Source organism: Gadus morhua, chromosome 23 (assembly GCF_902167405.1).
Source record: "Gadus morhua chromosome 23, gadMor3.0, whole genome shotgun sequence".
NCBI classification, from domain to species: Eukaryota; Metazoa; Chordata; class Actinopteri; order Gadiformes; family Gadidae; genus Gadus; species Gadus morhua.
In genome coordinates, this window is record NC_044070.1 from 4,111,029 (window position 1) to 4,127,067 (window position 16,039).

The 16,039-nt window shown below is 40.2% G+C and overlaps 1 long non-coding RNA gene and 1 pseudogene across 2 annotated transcripts in view; one reads left to right on the forward strand and one right to left on the reverse strand.

The window, feature by feature from the left end:
- Nucleotides 1–1,698, forward strand: part of LOC115537632 (crystallin J1C-like) — a 7,601-nt pseudogene extending 5,903 nt beyond the window's left edge. The window contains exons 10-11 of the transcript XR_003974838.1: nt 505–644; nt 920–1,698. The product of XR_003974838.1 is annotated as a crystallin J1C-like (transcript). The remainder of the gene's footprint in view (nt 1–504; nt 645–919) is intronic.
- A 5,501-nt stretch (nt 1,699–7,199) lies between these two features.
- Nucleotides 7,200–12,307, reverse strand: LOC115537472 (uncharacterized). Its single transcript, XR_003974808.1, has 3 exons — nt 12,040–12,307; nt 11,116–11,185; nt 7,200–8,016 (listed from the first exon to the last, which is right to left on the reverse strand). It is a non-coding gene; the product is annotated as an uncharacterized LOC115537472 (long non-coding RNA).
- Between the last annotated feature and the right edge of the window lie 3,732 nt (nt 12,308–16,039).

The window sequence follows — 16,039 nt, forward strand, 5'->3', positions numbered from 1 at the left end:
TGTGAGTCAAATGCACAGGATTTCTTTAATGTTACATTAGCCAATGATAATCCCGTAGCTAGGAAATCAGTTTTTGTCAAAACCATTGGATGGTGGACATTAGAGTAAGAGACTACAACATTAGAGTAAGAGGCCTTTAACATAGAGGTGTATATGTAGGGATGAAAACAAGCTAATTAAGTATAATGTGTCTGCCAGTGCACACATAGGCTACTCATCAAAAGTAACACCTTTGTTCACCCCGACTTTTTGCACCTCTATGATAAGAGCCTATCAGATTATTTGGGGCTATTTATACATGTATATCGCAGTTAAAAAAACGGACAATGAGATCTCTCTCTCTCTCTTACATATATGCAAGAAAGAAAAATGCTATAAAGGGAGGAGAAACACGGGACAGGAAGGCTGCCTATTGTAGTAAGAGGAAAAACTTGCTGTGCTTAACTGTTAAAAGTTGTTAAAAAAGGAAAAAGTATATTCATGTAACTTCATGATTTCTTGCAGTTCTGCCCGATGCCCTACAGGGGGCACTCCACGGGTTGCTGACCCACAGCCGGCTAGAAGAGGCGGTTAGGGACACTATGCGCTGCGGGGGCTGCACTTCCAGCCGTGCCTCCTTCATCGGTGCTTGTTTTGGCGCGCAGGTAAGAGGGGCCCTCCATACAACATCATTATGCTGTATGGAGGCCGAGATACACTGGAACAAAGATGTATAGCTTTGTCTCTTGGTATTCAAAAACACCAAGATCATTCGATGGACTGCTGAATATTACAATATTAAGAGACACAACAATGTGGTAAAATTACACTTCTAAACACTTGGCTCCATATCAATGAATGCGTTGTTGCCTCCTACACCGGGACTCAGCTGGCTTCTACCATCCAAACGCTGGACCAACTGGCTTGATGTTTTTTCCAGACTGGTGTGCAGGGGATTCCTGAGTCATGGAGGAACAGGACTTTCAGATACCCACTGCTGATCCAGCTGGCCAATAAAGTGGTCAACTCCCAGCAAGACACGGCTTAGCTTGGAACCAGCATCGAAGGAAAGAAGGAAGGAAGGAAGGAAGGAAGGAAGGAAGGAAGGAAGGAAGGAAGGAAGGAAGAAGGGAAGGGAGGGAGGGAGGGAGGGAGGGAGGGAGGAAGGAAAGAAAGAAAGAAAGAAAGAAAGAAAGAAAGAAAGAAAGAAAGAAAGAAAGAAATTTAAAACGTAGCTATTTTGCCATCAATTGGTTAATACATTATACATGTTTCCTTTGTGAAAGCTGAAGGTGTGGTAAGACTTTGGCATGGCAATACATGACAGTTTCTTTCGAAAGTCGTAGACTGAATGAAACTTGAGTATTCCTTGACGCGTCAAAGTTGTACCTCTAACCTAGGAAAAGTAGTTGTTTAAAAGGTCAGATCCTTGAACTGTAGCAATAAGAAGAACCATAAGCTCTTCTGAGGAATAAAAAAAAGTCACATATTCAGCATTTATAGGTTTCTACATTTGATGATTCTACAATGTATTGATTCAGAGATAAGATGACACTTGTAAAAAAAGATCTGAGATATATCCTGAACTAACTTAAGCAAATAAAACTTTCTAACCGGCTAGCTACAGGACTATGCAAGACAAGAGCAAACCAGAACAACATATAATTTTTGTAATTTTGAAAGGAATAAAAACATTAGTCTGACCGACTGACCCCCACACATCACATCCACAAAAAGAATTTCAAGAATTTCACCATTTCACTAAATTTGAACATTCTCTAAAGTGAAAAGGCTGCATGCCAAAGTCCTTGTATGTATTTGGCAGATTGGTTTGGTTTCTTAAGGAAAATATACTGTTGCAACGACCAGAAGCTGCAGTAATCATGATCACATATTAGGCAAACGGTTCAAAGTCGGGTTGTTAATATCAAGGTCTAACATTTTCAAGTGCTATCCTCTAATTTCTAGCATTAGACAGTTATAAGGTGTAATGCCTTTCTGCTTAATGCCCTATAAATATATAAAAAGGACATAGTGGGGAATAGCCTATATACTACACGTGAGCACTCCAAAAATAAACAAGATACAACTTTTTGCCTGAATTTATTTTTATTCTACTTCATTTAAGAATGCTTGATTCTGATTGGCTGGGAGGAGGGGCATTAAACCGGCAGGTTGCCTGTCGGTTCTACTTGCTGCTGACTGAGCACAGCGTCATCAAATAGTAGATCAATACGCGCTTGTGTTTGTGAAAAACTAGTAAGACAAAGTAACGCATTTTAACATTTCAAGTAAACAAAACAGGTACATTAGGCCTTCAATTCAAGTAAACATAAAAAGTGCATAAGGCCTACATGTGAAGTAAGCAGAACAGGAACACTAGGCCTACACTTCAAATAAAGACAAAGTGCATTAGGCCTACATTTCAAGTAAGCAAAACAGGTACACCAGACCTACATTTCAAAATAAACACAAAAAGAGCATTAGGCCTTAATTAGGCCAAAAACAGTGTCTCAAGTGGTGTTAGACCCAACAGGTCCTCAAAGATCTCTTTCTTGTCTTGATGAAACAATCGCACATAAACCAAAAGCTGGGCATAATCCGTTACATCTGAAGATTCATCAATGGCTAAGGATGGGGCACTCTGGACAGCCACATGGAGCTGTGACAGTGCGTCATCTGATAACATTTCAGATTTTCTGGTTGTCGTTGCAACTCACATTGGGATTTGCTTTATTTTTTCACACAATTCATCCCTTTGTTTAACTCAAGTAACGTCTCAGCAGCGGCGTTCAAGCACTCCTTCACAACAGTCGCGTCACTGAAAGTTTTTTTATGATGCCCCAAAATCCATGCAATCTTAAGTGAGCATTCATTTGCACGTTGCTGGCCTGTAAATGAGTGTGTGAAGACACGCATAGACCTCTCATACTGTGGATCTGTGTTTGGATTCGTAATGCCTCTTATATTCACGCTATACGCACATGCCGTGACAGACGGGTGGAGTTCGGGATTGCATGATCTTCGCTCTTTGAAAATCATTGCTTTTTGCTGTTTTTATGCACTGTAAAACCGAACAAGTTCAGAGTACTCAAAATATTTGTCGTAACTGATTACCCAAAAATGTTTGAGTAGTGGTAATATTTATTTTAAGTAACATATTAAGTAAATAAAATACTTACGCTGAACTTAATGCATTTATTTATAAACATAATAATTTAAATTCCACATTACTTAAATACTTTATTTATATTTATAATATGTTTAATTAATGCAAACTTAATTAAATTGATTTAATTAGTCATGATGAACTCAAAAAAGTATTGAGAACAACTTATAATCTTTGGAGAAATCTACTCAAAAGATAAAAGTGTGCTAACTCAACACCAACGGAAATCCACTCAACAGAATTACAATTAGTCAACTTACTATTTTAAGTACAACTACTTAAAATGTTTGTCGTAACTGATAACCCAAAAATGTTTGAGTAGCGGTAATATTTATTTTAAGTAACATATTAAGTAAATAAAATACTTACAAAAATGTCAAAACAACTTCATTGTTACAATTCAAGTTTTGTTTTATTTAGAGATAAACATTAATGTCCTTACAATTGGACAAACTTTCTGAAATACTTGCACTGTATTTGTAAGTTAGCCCTTTATAAGCAAAAAAACAAATTGTAAATAAAATAAAGTGCTTTCAAAGGTGCAAATAAAAAAACATACTAAAAATTCCCCTAAAATAATCAAAATTAACATCCTCCACTGGGATTGTTTAAAAAAGCAATCTCAAACAGGGCAAATTGTGAGCTGAGGTACTCATTGGAACAATAAAACTGAGCATTTGCTAAATGGATCCATATAATTTGAACATGAACCTGGATGCTTCACATGCAGCGCATGGATGTTAATACTTGGCTTACTCTCTGGTTCTCTTTGGTTCTACAAAGTATTGACTCAGGGGGGCTGAATACATTTGCACCCAACTGTAAATAAAATAAAGTGCTTTGAAAATTCTCCTAAAATGATCAAAGTAAATCAAGATCCCCCACTGGGATTGTTTAAAAAAGCAATCTCTAACAGTGCAAATTGTGAGCTGAGGTAATCAATGGAACAATACAAACAATAAAACTGAGCATTTGCTAAATGGATCCATCTATTTTAACATGAACCTGGATGCTTCGCATGCTTCACAGAGGACATGTGGATGTTAATGCTTGGCTTACTCTCTCAGCAAGTCATTTTCAAAGTCAGTAGCACGGTTTCAGTGGTTTGTTGTCATCGAGAAACATCAGTATCTTCTGAATGAAGGTGAATGTGTGAATAAGCTTCTTTGGATAGTCTAAATGCAATGCATAGATCAACCCAAACAACAGTACAAATGCATCAGTCATCGTTGGAAGATCACTCACAACAACGTCATCTTCTACTACAACACAAATGCTGTTTGGGCTGAAGATGTCGTGACCAGTAGTTGCCCACAGTGAGGAGAGCCAGTGGGGTGCCGGCAATATCTGGCTCATCTTCCCCCTGAAAAACACAAACAATCCAATTATAAAAAGGACAGTTCCAGCAGCAAGGTCAGAAGACAGACAGACAGACAGACACACACACACGTTTCTATGTTCTAAGTCTGTCTTGTTATATGTTGAAAGTTACTAGTGGTTATAATGACTGCCTCCTTCAATATGGGCTCTATAATCCCTACCTAATGTGACTCCACATTTCTGTTAATGCTTGTGTGAGTACTTACATTGCAAGTCTTGAAGAACTCACTGTCATCCTCGCGCAAGTACACTGGGAGTGCATGGAGGGCCAGGGTTCGTCTCATGTGGACATCACGTTGGTCCTGGATTGGCAATCAAAAAATAATAATACAAATAGTTTACCAGCACATGAAGCCAAGATTCCTCAAATCTATACATACTCAGTGACAGAAAATGGGTTTACTTGCAGATGTTCATTTAACATCTAATTAGAAACATCTGTCCATCATGTGCTTGTGCTACTAGTGAACGCCCTCAAAATATACTATAGAAAAAAAGTGAAGGTCTTTGTTTTGTATTATTTGTTCAGTGCAGCCTAAGTAAACATTTTAAATTATAGAGCTTGTAAATGGCATTTTAAAGTAGTAATGTATGGGAACATTTGAACAGGTGAGAAAACAATTAGTAAAAATCACAAATTGCAATTGTAATTAGATAGCAGCATCAACCTAGATATTACAACACAATTACAAACTCAAATGTGGTTTAGGTTGTCCCCATGGCCAAGTTCATCTTAACTCACCTGGAGATCATAAATCCCTAGGATCCGCCGCAGAGTCTCTGCCCTCTTGCCAGACCGTGAGGCCTTCTGCCTGTACAAGGCGATCAATTTTGGTGTGTACCGATCCAGCTCGCAGTAGAATTGGTTTTGTAGGTTCACATTTGTGATGCGATGGAACTCGGCAAACACCTGCAGACATACAAATACACACAAACATGGAAACATTAATGAAGAGCTTTTAACTTGGGTTTAAACAGCAAATGTGAGGAATCAATCACTAGTTTTAAGCTATAAAGCTATATGAGAAAGTTTAAAATATTTGTAGTGACAATGACACTTTGCCTGTGTAAATGGATAAAGGGTGGTGGGGGATGGCAACAATTATTATGCAGAAAAAAAGAGGAATAGTTTTTACCTGTGACTTCATGCGCAGAGCTGCCCAGCTCTCCAAAAAGTCCCGCACAGATGTATCACCCTTAACAATATCTTGCCGACGAAGGGCAAAGGTTGTGTGCATTAGCTGGTCTACCAATGTCTGATTTATCTCGGTCTGTCAACCTCTTTCTGGATTTGAAGTTTCAGTTGTTCCAGAGTGGCCTCGTTCTCTCCTCTTGGAAAGTTGGGTAGGAAGTTTACTTCAGCCCGCCTGGCTCTCCTTATGTTTGAATGGGGATGTTCTCTGTCCGGGTTGTTTACGCTCCTCCTGCCTGCGTTAACTGACACCTCAGCGCACCCAGCTCTGGCAAGCTTGGTACGGTAGTTCCCCATCTTGAACTTCAAGCAGACCTTCCATCCATACCATCCACTTTTGCTGCCATACTCTGTGAGGCACGGGTGAGCTTTAATCAGAGCTTCAGCAGCCTTACCCACTTCACTGTCATTTGGATATGGTTTGAAGCTGTGCATGGTTTCAGCCATGCTTTCCAGGATGTTGTGCTTTTGGGACCTTGTCAAATTCACATTCTTTCTGGATCTCTCAAAAACACCATTTCCTTCTTCGAGTACATGCTGCACTTCATATGAAAAAGTAGGCAGAGGGAAACAATCCGGACAGTTCTTCTGACGCTGTGTTAAAGGTACATGTGGGAGTATGTCTGTATCGGAACTTCCGGTTGAGGTGGCATCACTTTCAGATCTCAGTATTCTCAATGTGCCCTTCTCAGGCAACTCCTGAATATCCGCAAGAACAGTAAGTTGACCGCCGAAGTCAGGATCCTCATATTGCAAGGTAAAGTCACCATCCAGTCTCAACAGGTGAGAAAACAATTAGTAAAAATCACAAATTGCAATTGTAATTAGATAGCAGTATCAACCTAGACATTACAACACAATTACAAACTCAAATGTGGTTTATGTTGTCCCCATGGCCAAGTTCATCTTAACTCACCTGGAGATCATAAATCCCTAGGATCCGCCGCAGAGTCTCTGCCCTCTTGCCAGACCGTGAGGCCTTCTGCCTGTACAAGGCGATCAATTTTGGTGTGTACCGATCCAGCTCGCAGTAGAATTGGTTTTGTAGGTTCACATTTGTGATGCGATGGAACTCGGCAAACACCTGCAGACATACAAATACACACAAACATGGAAACATTAATGAAGAGCTTTTAACTTGGGTTTAAACAGCAAATGTGAGGAATCAATCACTAGTTTTAAGCTATAAAGCTATATGAGAAAGTTTAAAAGATTTGTAGTGACAATGACACTTTGCCTGTGTAAATGGATAAAGGGTGGTGGGGGATGGCAACAATTATTATGCAGAAAAAAAGAGGAATAGTTTTTACCTGTGACTTCATGCGCAGAGCTGGCCAGCTCTCCAAAAAGTCCCGCACAGATGTATCACCCTTAACAATATCTTGCCGACGAAGGGCAAAGGTTGTGTGCATTAGCTGGTCTACCAATGTCTGATTTATCTCGGTCTTTTCAACCTCTTTCTGGATTTGAAGTTCAGTTGTTCCAGAGTGGCCTCGTTCTCTCCTCTTGGAAAGTTGGGTAGGAAGTTTACTTCAGCCCGCCTGGCTCTCCTTATGTTTGAATGGGGATGTTCTCTGTCCGGGTTGTTTACGCTCCTCCTGCCTGCGTTAACTGACACCTCAGCGCACCCAGCTCTGGCAAGCTTGGTACGGTAGTTCCCCATCTTGAACTTCAAGCAGACCTTCCATCCATACCATCCACTTTTGCTGCCATACTCTGTGAGACACGGGTGAGCTTTAATCAGAGCTTCAGCAGCCTTACCCACTTCACTGTCATTTGGATATGGTTTGAAGCTGTGCATGGTTTCAGCCATGCTTTCCAGGATGTTGTGCTTTTGGGACCTTGTCAAATTCACATTCTTTCTGGATCTCTCAAAAACACCATTTCCTTCTTCGAGTACATGCTGCACTTCATATGAAAAAGTAGGCAGAGGGAAACAATCCGGACAGTTCTTCTGACGCTGTGTTAAAGGTACATGTGGGAGTATGTCTGTATCGGAACTTCCGGTTGAGGTGGCATCACTTTCAGATCTCAGTATTCTCAATGTGCCCTTCTCAGGCAACTCCTGAATATCCGCAAGAACAGTAAGTTGACCGCCGAAGTCAGGATCCTCATATTGCAAGGTAAAGTCACCATCCAGTCTTGGCCTGAACTTCTCTTTCATTACGTCCATAAGCTCTTCTACAGAGGTTGGTCGCTCCGTTAGAGTAAGTTTCATGGCAACATCTGTTGCAACATATACACGTAGCACAAATCTCTGGGGAGTAGCCATCTTCTGTGTTGATTTCTCACAGACCTGATTTACACACACAAACAAGTAAAATAAGTTAGTTTGATTGCACTATTTTGGAAAAACTAGTAGTACTACATCACCAAACCATACACTCAACAATTTAAAATTTGGGCTGAACTAGGCACAGGAAGAACTACTTTTCAGTCTAGTAATATGAACCTTTTAGGTGTTAAGAGCAGTCTTCCTTCTATGTTGTATGCACAGAGAGGTGATTTGTCATTAAGCTCTGATACAGTGTTAACAGCCAAATTCCCTGCCGAAAGTTCATAGGAACGCAAGTGTTCGATGTAGTATGACTTGTGTTCTTGGCAAAGAAAGACAACATGGTGGTTAACAAGGAGAATCTGTTCAATTTTGTTAAACTGTGGCAGTGCTCCCTCCTGCCCCACAGACACAAACATTTCCTTGTCATAATTAGTCCCATCAATGTTAAAATTTGATGTGCTGTAAATCATGTTGCTGTCCGTTATTTGTTCAATGCATGCCCTTGCAACATCAGGAAGCACTGATACCATCACAGAAGAAACATTTCATGTCTGCTGAAGAGGTTTAAAGAATGATGGGGAACTAAGATAGTATGCAACCATGTGCTGATGCCTGTTTGCCATTGTTTTTAACACATTCTTAAAGTTCTGTGTGTCATGTACAACACTCTTGAAAAAGCGGTGTTTGCCCTCAAATCTCATCGTCCACAAGTGGACAAGAAGCCCAAAGCAGCGTATGAGGTCGGGGTAATGTTCGATGTAGTGATGTTTAGGTCGGAGTTTGAAATCGGGAAAAGTCTCCTGCAGCATGCGTCTATGGTCTTGTATTTTTGTCTGCAAGTACTGGAGGGATTCTTCTGTAAATGTGGGAGAAAGCACTATCTCAACTACATCTTTCAAATCCATCAGTACAGTCCATGCCACATCTCCTTCAGGAACTATATTACCAATAATCAAAGGGAAGAGTCTTATTAAAAGTAGCATTTTCATGGCCATTGCCGCCAATAGTTCTCTTTACTTTGAAGGTCTTTGGAATAGGCTGGGGTCTGTCTACCTATCTGTGCGCTGGTATGGAAATGATGCTATTTTCCTGTGTAAATACTCAAGGGTGAAATATTTGCAACGGATCATTTCTCCAATACACAAGGCCAACTCTACAGGCACGATGCCTCAAAGAGATCATGGAGGAGATCAGGTGGGAAACCAGTGACTGTATGGAATACTCTAGCTGGCTCAAAGTACAGTCTCCCTGTACACCAAACTGACTCTGAAAATCCCCATGCATTACAGCATGCACATCACTGTCATGGATGGCTTTAGTCCTCAGACTAAATTCTCTACCCCCAACATCACAAGACTGAAGTTTGTCTTGAGTAGCTGTGCAGAATCTGCAAAAGTATTCAGCTCTGAAACACTTTGTAAAGCCTGCTAATGCATGGGCTGCAAGATTATCAGACACCACACACATGACTGTTCCCCGAACTGCCTTACCAATGGACTCAATAAATACACCATCTCGTTCAAGGGTTTGGATGTCTCGTAAAAGAGGACCAAGGGCTCTTCGTAACCAAACTTCTGAACGTCTGTTTCTTTACACAATGCTTCTAGCTGAATCACATGCAAGGCTGATCTGTATTTACTGGGTAAATCAGCAAGTATCCAGTACACTGAACAGAGTTTGTGGATTTTCCGTGATGTGCCAAGTGGATTTGCATTTCAAGATCATCGATGTACAAAAGAAGTGGTAGCTTTAGCTCATCTGAAGAAGATAATAAGTCATTCCCTTTATAGTATAAGCCATCTTGGTGGCTCTCATAATGATCATTTTGAGCCGTCTTTGTTTCCTGAATTTTTTTCCAAAATGTCTGTATGTCTGAAAATGTTTTGGATCATTTCAAGAATGGGAACATGCACTGCTGTGTGCCCCGGCTCTAGTACATACTCTACAGGTGGTACCACCGGGTAATTTCTCTCAACATAGGTTTTCCTTCTTTTGGTTGAAGATAACTCCTTACCTCTAGCTGTGGCACTAACAAGAATGTTACTATCCATAACAGCACTCACTACCTCATCAAGAGTAGTTTCGTTAGCAGAGATATCGTGACTTTCCAAGACTTCTAGAATGGATTTTTTGAGAAGAGGTTGGGACAAGGTAAATATCTGAGTTAAATGTTCCACTATTTCCTGAGATGCCATGTCAGATACATGAAGAATAGTTCGCATCTTTAGGAATAACGATGCCAAGTTATGCTGCAACTGTGCTCTTAAACTGGTCAGTGTCACATTGACTCTCATCTCAGAAAGATCAAATGTGTCTGTGCTCTCACACTGAGCAGGGGCGTCACCAACACATTCAGCAGTAGTTGTGACTGGGACACTGTCATTTTCTTCTAATATAACATTATCATCAAAGTCTGAACTACCTACATGTTTTTCTACTTTTGTGTGCATTAAATGAAGAATACACATTGGTGCTGTAATTGCAGTTCTTGAATGGGCATGGTACCATTTCATGGCTTCTTAAATGACTCCTCAAAGGACCAAATAGTGTTTCCTCAGAAAAGGGATGCTTAAAGTTACACAAGGGACATGTAAAAAGGGCATGACCTGTGTATGCTCCTCCAGGTGCAGCTATTCTGGGTGTGTCATTATGAACCGTGACAAATGAGCTTTCATTGCATTAAATGACTGAAAAGTACAAATGCAGTCGCCATACAGACATGGCAGAGGCAGACTCTTGAAAAATGGCCATGCTTGCAAACGATAGTGCCTAAATAACTTTGCCCGGGTGTCTGCAGATACTGAACACAACTTGCACTTCCCACTCCATTGAATCACCCTGTAATTTCACAAAACACTTGTTTTAGTCTGTAGTGAAAACTCTACACAGTTAATACTTAATCATTCGAAAAACTAAAGCACACTACTCCTGAAGTAGAAATATGCTTATTGAAAGCATACCTTGGATTGATGTTCGAACGGCAGTCGCTGTATACTCAGGTTAATCCTGCGGTAACAGATTTTACAAATTATATAAATTAATTGCTATTATTCCAGTCCAACAAGATTGCCATCATGAAATGCGTTTATTTATTTATTTAAGATTTGTCCGACTCACCGAAAAAATAGCAGCTTTTTGATGACTGATCTTGAAAATGCTGCAGTGTCCGGAGCAGCACTCTGTAGTCCTACATGCACATAATATTTGAAAATACACTTTTGATTAGTTTGTAAAATAAGGGACACGTTTATATTCAACCTTGTTACGTATTTTAGGAACACAAGCTGTATTTCCCTCACTTAACCAATAGGGGGTAGGACCAAACATATAAGCCGTAAATACTACGCATAGCCACAAGGGAAAACAGGACATTACTGAAGGCTGCAATAGATACTTTAGCCACAGAGGGCAGCTTCACAGACCAGGCGAGGAAAACCGAGGATTACGTCACACGGTTCCTCTCCAAGTCTTCCGGTCCTCGCTGAGTCCATAAAGAAGCCCACCTGGCCATGAAAAGTTTAGAACTCTCCCGGCAGCGATTACCATACGTGGGTTTGTGGTTAGGATCAGCTAGGAGAACACTCTCGCACGTGCTAAGGCACATCTCCAATCTCTCTTTACTTCAGAGCATCAGTTTACCATGCCGAAAATACTTTATACAAATAAAGTCCTCGTTAAAGCTATTCCTTTGGATTCGACCCCTCTTTCCAAGAAGAACATTGCAACCTCAAATATACACTTAGTTGGCAGTTTAATTAGGCTCCCTGGCTCTCTCTCTCTCTCACACACACACACACACACACACACACACACACACACACACACACACACACACACACACACACACACACACACACACACACACACCATCCCCAAATAGTTTGTGTTACCCCTATCTACAATATATTAATTGTTCATAATATAAAGTTCAAACTGCTTTAAGGAGGAGTAGATTCAACTGATGTTCTTTGTGTTTAATTGGATTGCATTACAGTGTTATATCAAGGTGGCCAGTTTGTACAACGCAATTCCTTTACTTACCGATGTCTTTAAGCTCAAGGAAGAACAGCAGCATTCGCCTTCCACTTGAGCCTACAAAGAAAGAGCAATAATAACAGATGTAAATTCAAGTGAAATGTATGAAGTACTTGTAAATGTTCACATTATACAGTACAGTTTAAGTCAAGCTAATTATATCTTTAAGCAGCATCACATTTATTTTTAACTTTTAAAACTCTACATTGGATGTTAAAACAAATCAAATGTCTGAAATATTATAGATGTAAAATAATTAGTGGTATTTATTCAAGTTCTCCTCACATATTTTTTAGGATACTTGTATTCTTAGTTTCATACGTTGCCTCATTATATCTTTCTGCTGATTAAAGTAAGATATTCTTCATTGTATAAACTGAGTAGCGAGAACCAGGCTTTAGGCGCTTTCGCACCGGCAGTACCTTTTGTAGTTCCTGGAACTAAACGTTCCTAGTACCTTTTTGTTTGCGTTCGCACCAGACGATTGGGGGATTTTTGGGGGATTTTTTCTCCCCCGAAACAGTAGTTCCTGGAACTATTTTAGCTCCTACTTCGAGGCAGGGACTTTTTGGTTCTCCCTTTCTCCCCCGTTTCAAGGTCTGCGTTGATTGGCCCAAATAATAAGTCCCGCCCACTGCCGACCGCTGGCCCCGCCTTCCCAAGCAGCGCGACATGTTTTAAAGCCCTGCTGGGTAGCGTATCCTCACAGAGCGAGCTATACATTTAACATTCAATATTTAAGAGGCGAAGAAGAAGACGACGACACGTCGTCTCTTTTGCCTGTTGCGCTCTGCTACTCCCTCGTCCACAAAATGAGAGATTATCATATTAAGCAGAATCCTTCGTCTCCTGCCAATTTTGTAAACGCCGCTGGTCGAAATGTGAGGTCATCATCCCGGCAAGCCACAACAAAAACAACCTCCCGTTGATCTCCTCCATGCTGGTTTATTATGTGACGCTAAAGTCGAGTGACAATTTAAAACCCGGTCGCCGCGCCTGCGTTGCTCCTTGACCGCTCCCACAAGTTCCCCCTGGCCAGCGCCGGTGCGAATGCAAACGTGAAAACAGTTTGGGGGAGATTTAGGGGAAGAATAGTCCCGGTACTATTTGGGTACTAATGGTTCCTATTGTTTAGTTCCTGGAACTATTCGGTGCGAAAGCGGCTTTTAGGCTTTTCGCACCGAATAATTCACTGAATAATTCATTGTCATAACTAAAATCTAATAAAAAATATACTATGTATTCTAATATTTTATTACCTTGTGTTTAGTAAGGCAGAGCTCGGCCTTCTTCTGAGAATACAGCAAACAGCACAACGTTATGTGTCTGCATTAGCCGGCTAATTAACACTAGCCATATTGCCACTGCACCCGACAAGATTACAAAAAATGTATGAGGTTTTTACTCACCAGATAAGAGCGCTTAGCAGAAGAATAAACTGTACCATCAGAAGCATCAGCACCACACTTGAAAAAATGACCGTTGAATCGGCGTCGGCTGCTGGCATTGCGTGTATGTGACGTTAGCTCTTAGCTAACGTTACTCTTAGCTAACGTCAACGCGCCAAAATGCAAAACCGCGTCGACAAAATGATAGGCTTTTCCATAAAAATAAATAAACGTATAAAGTGTATACAAGACAAGGACAGTCAAAAAACAAACTAGTCTGTGTAAAAATAGCTAAGTAATCGCTAGTTTTGCTCGTTTACATGCAGTGCTTTCTCTCTCGCGAACGGGTAGCCACCTTGAACTCTCGAGAAAATGAAAAGACGGAGCCTGAGCGTCGTGACGTCAATGACGTCAGACGTTGCGTCCCCCTGTACACTCAAAAGTTATAAACTAGAGATAATCCTTCACTCATAAACTTTGATGAATACAAAATTAAAACAACCTCAGTAGTAAAGAGAACTTAATGGTTTTATTTTCACCTGACTTAGTGGCTGGTTTTGATTTCTGTACCCTAAATGTTATGAGTTAGTAGTACTGTTCGGGTTTACAGTGTGCTGTACTACAGACTATTCTGCCTTTCAGTTTCTATTTCAGTGAGAAATGATTTTACTAACATAATCATTAGAGCTGTCAGTTAAACGCGTTATTAACGACGTTAACGCAAACCAAATTTAACGGCGTTAATTTTTTTATCGCGCGATTAACGCAATTATTTTATAAAAAAAAAAAAAAAACTTTTTTTTTTTTTTTCTTCGGCTCAAAACAAAGAAGCAGTAGCCTGACTGCTATGTTCAAATGACATTTGTTCAAAGCAGTCGTTTAATTGCACTATAGGCTCTTTTTTTGTATCGTCCTGCTTTGATCAGTGTATATGCCAATGTTGTTATCAATAAAAAATCATTTGCTCAAGGCAAGCCGATGCGCTAGACCATGTTGATAAGAGAATTAAAATGAGAAGAATTATGGGACAAAAAAATCAAGGTATATTTAGCATAGAAAAATAATTTGCGATTAACCGCGATTAATTAGAGTTAACTATGACATTAATGCGATTAATCACGATTAAATATTTTAATCGCTTGACAGCTCTAATAATCATGCTTTGTATAGTGAATAGTTTTTTATTTTTTTATTGTTATTTTAAATTGCTCATGGGTCCGGATAGGACCGTCACTTGGTCCGGACCTGGACCGCGGTCCGCCATTTGGAGATGCCTGCTATAGACCATATAGTATCTGTGGTATAAAGGCTGGGACGAATTTCAAATTATAAATATGTACACTTTATGTTGAAAGTATAGGCCGTCGCGATTCCCATTGAAACGAATGGCGGGGTGATTATTCTTCAAAACGAGAACTGGTAAATTGTGAAAAATGAATTAAACTGTAATCAGACATGCGGTTATATGATCACATTGCGCCATCTTAGGAGGTTCACGTGTAGCATACTAATAGCCTCTTTAGCAAACCAGCTCGAAAACAAACAACAAAACTTGGGATAATCACCGAGAGGCAGGGCAATGAACATTTTGATATGCCCGGCCGGCTTGTGGACGGTATCCTTTCACAAGCCGGGCATATCAAACTGTTTATTGCCCTGCCTTGAGGTGATTATTCCATTAATTCTACTTCTTGCTTGCCAACATAATAAAACAATTCAAACACTTTTATAATTATGCTTTTTCTTATTCGTATGCCATGCTAATTAAATGTATACTCTTTTTGAGTTCATCTTCCTCAAAAAGTAGTCCCCTTTTATTACGATCAATCAAACCTCAAATGCCCCATCATTCCTCATCATCTGTCAGATCTCGGAAACGGGTATCCTTGGCCTTGTTTTTTGCTTTCGTCGTTCCGTCGTCCTCGTCGCTCTTTAACCAGTCCTCAAACGTCTTCCCTACTCTAAATACATTAAAATTGACAATGAATTTGTCCATTTTGTAGCTAATTCGTTTATATAGCAACCACACAAGGCTGCATCTGATTACTAGTTTAATAACGTAGTTGCTACATTTTATATCGTTAGCGAAACTATGTATCGACTGACTCTCTTATATCGATTTCCGATGCATTTTAGAAACTTTTAAACAAGGTTTATTTTTACAATGGACCTGTTTGGCATGTTTTACAATGGCCCTCCCATGTTTGAAATTTCTGTGATGGAAAAGAATACAAGCGGCGTATTGGTCTACTATTGGATGACACTGTGATCAGTCAGCTGCAAGTACAACCGACAAGTCAGCGGGCAACCTACCGGGTTAATGCCCTCCTCCCAGCCAATCAGAATCAAGCATTCTTAAACATGCAGAATAAGACATTGTATTGCACGCACAGCAAGACCGTGCCATGCATTAATTCGTGACCGGAATAAAGTTGTAATGTAATCCAGTGTGTAAGAGCATTTAAAATCGACATTAAAATGACCAACATGGTACAAATACAACTAGAACTGCAAGCAGTTATGCAGGGGTCCAAGAAGTGTGCATTTCGCCGGCACAACGCGACAAGAAATGTGCGTTTTGCCGGCACAACGCGAAGCATGTGTTCAAAACGCTACCC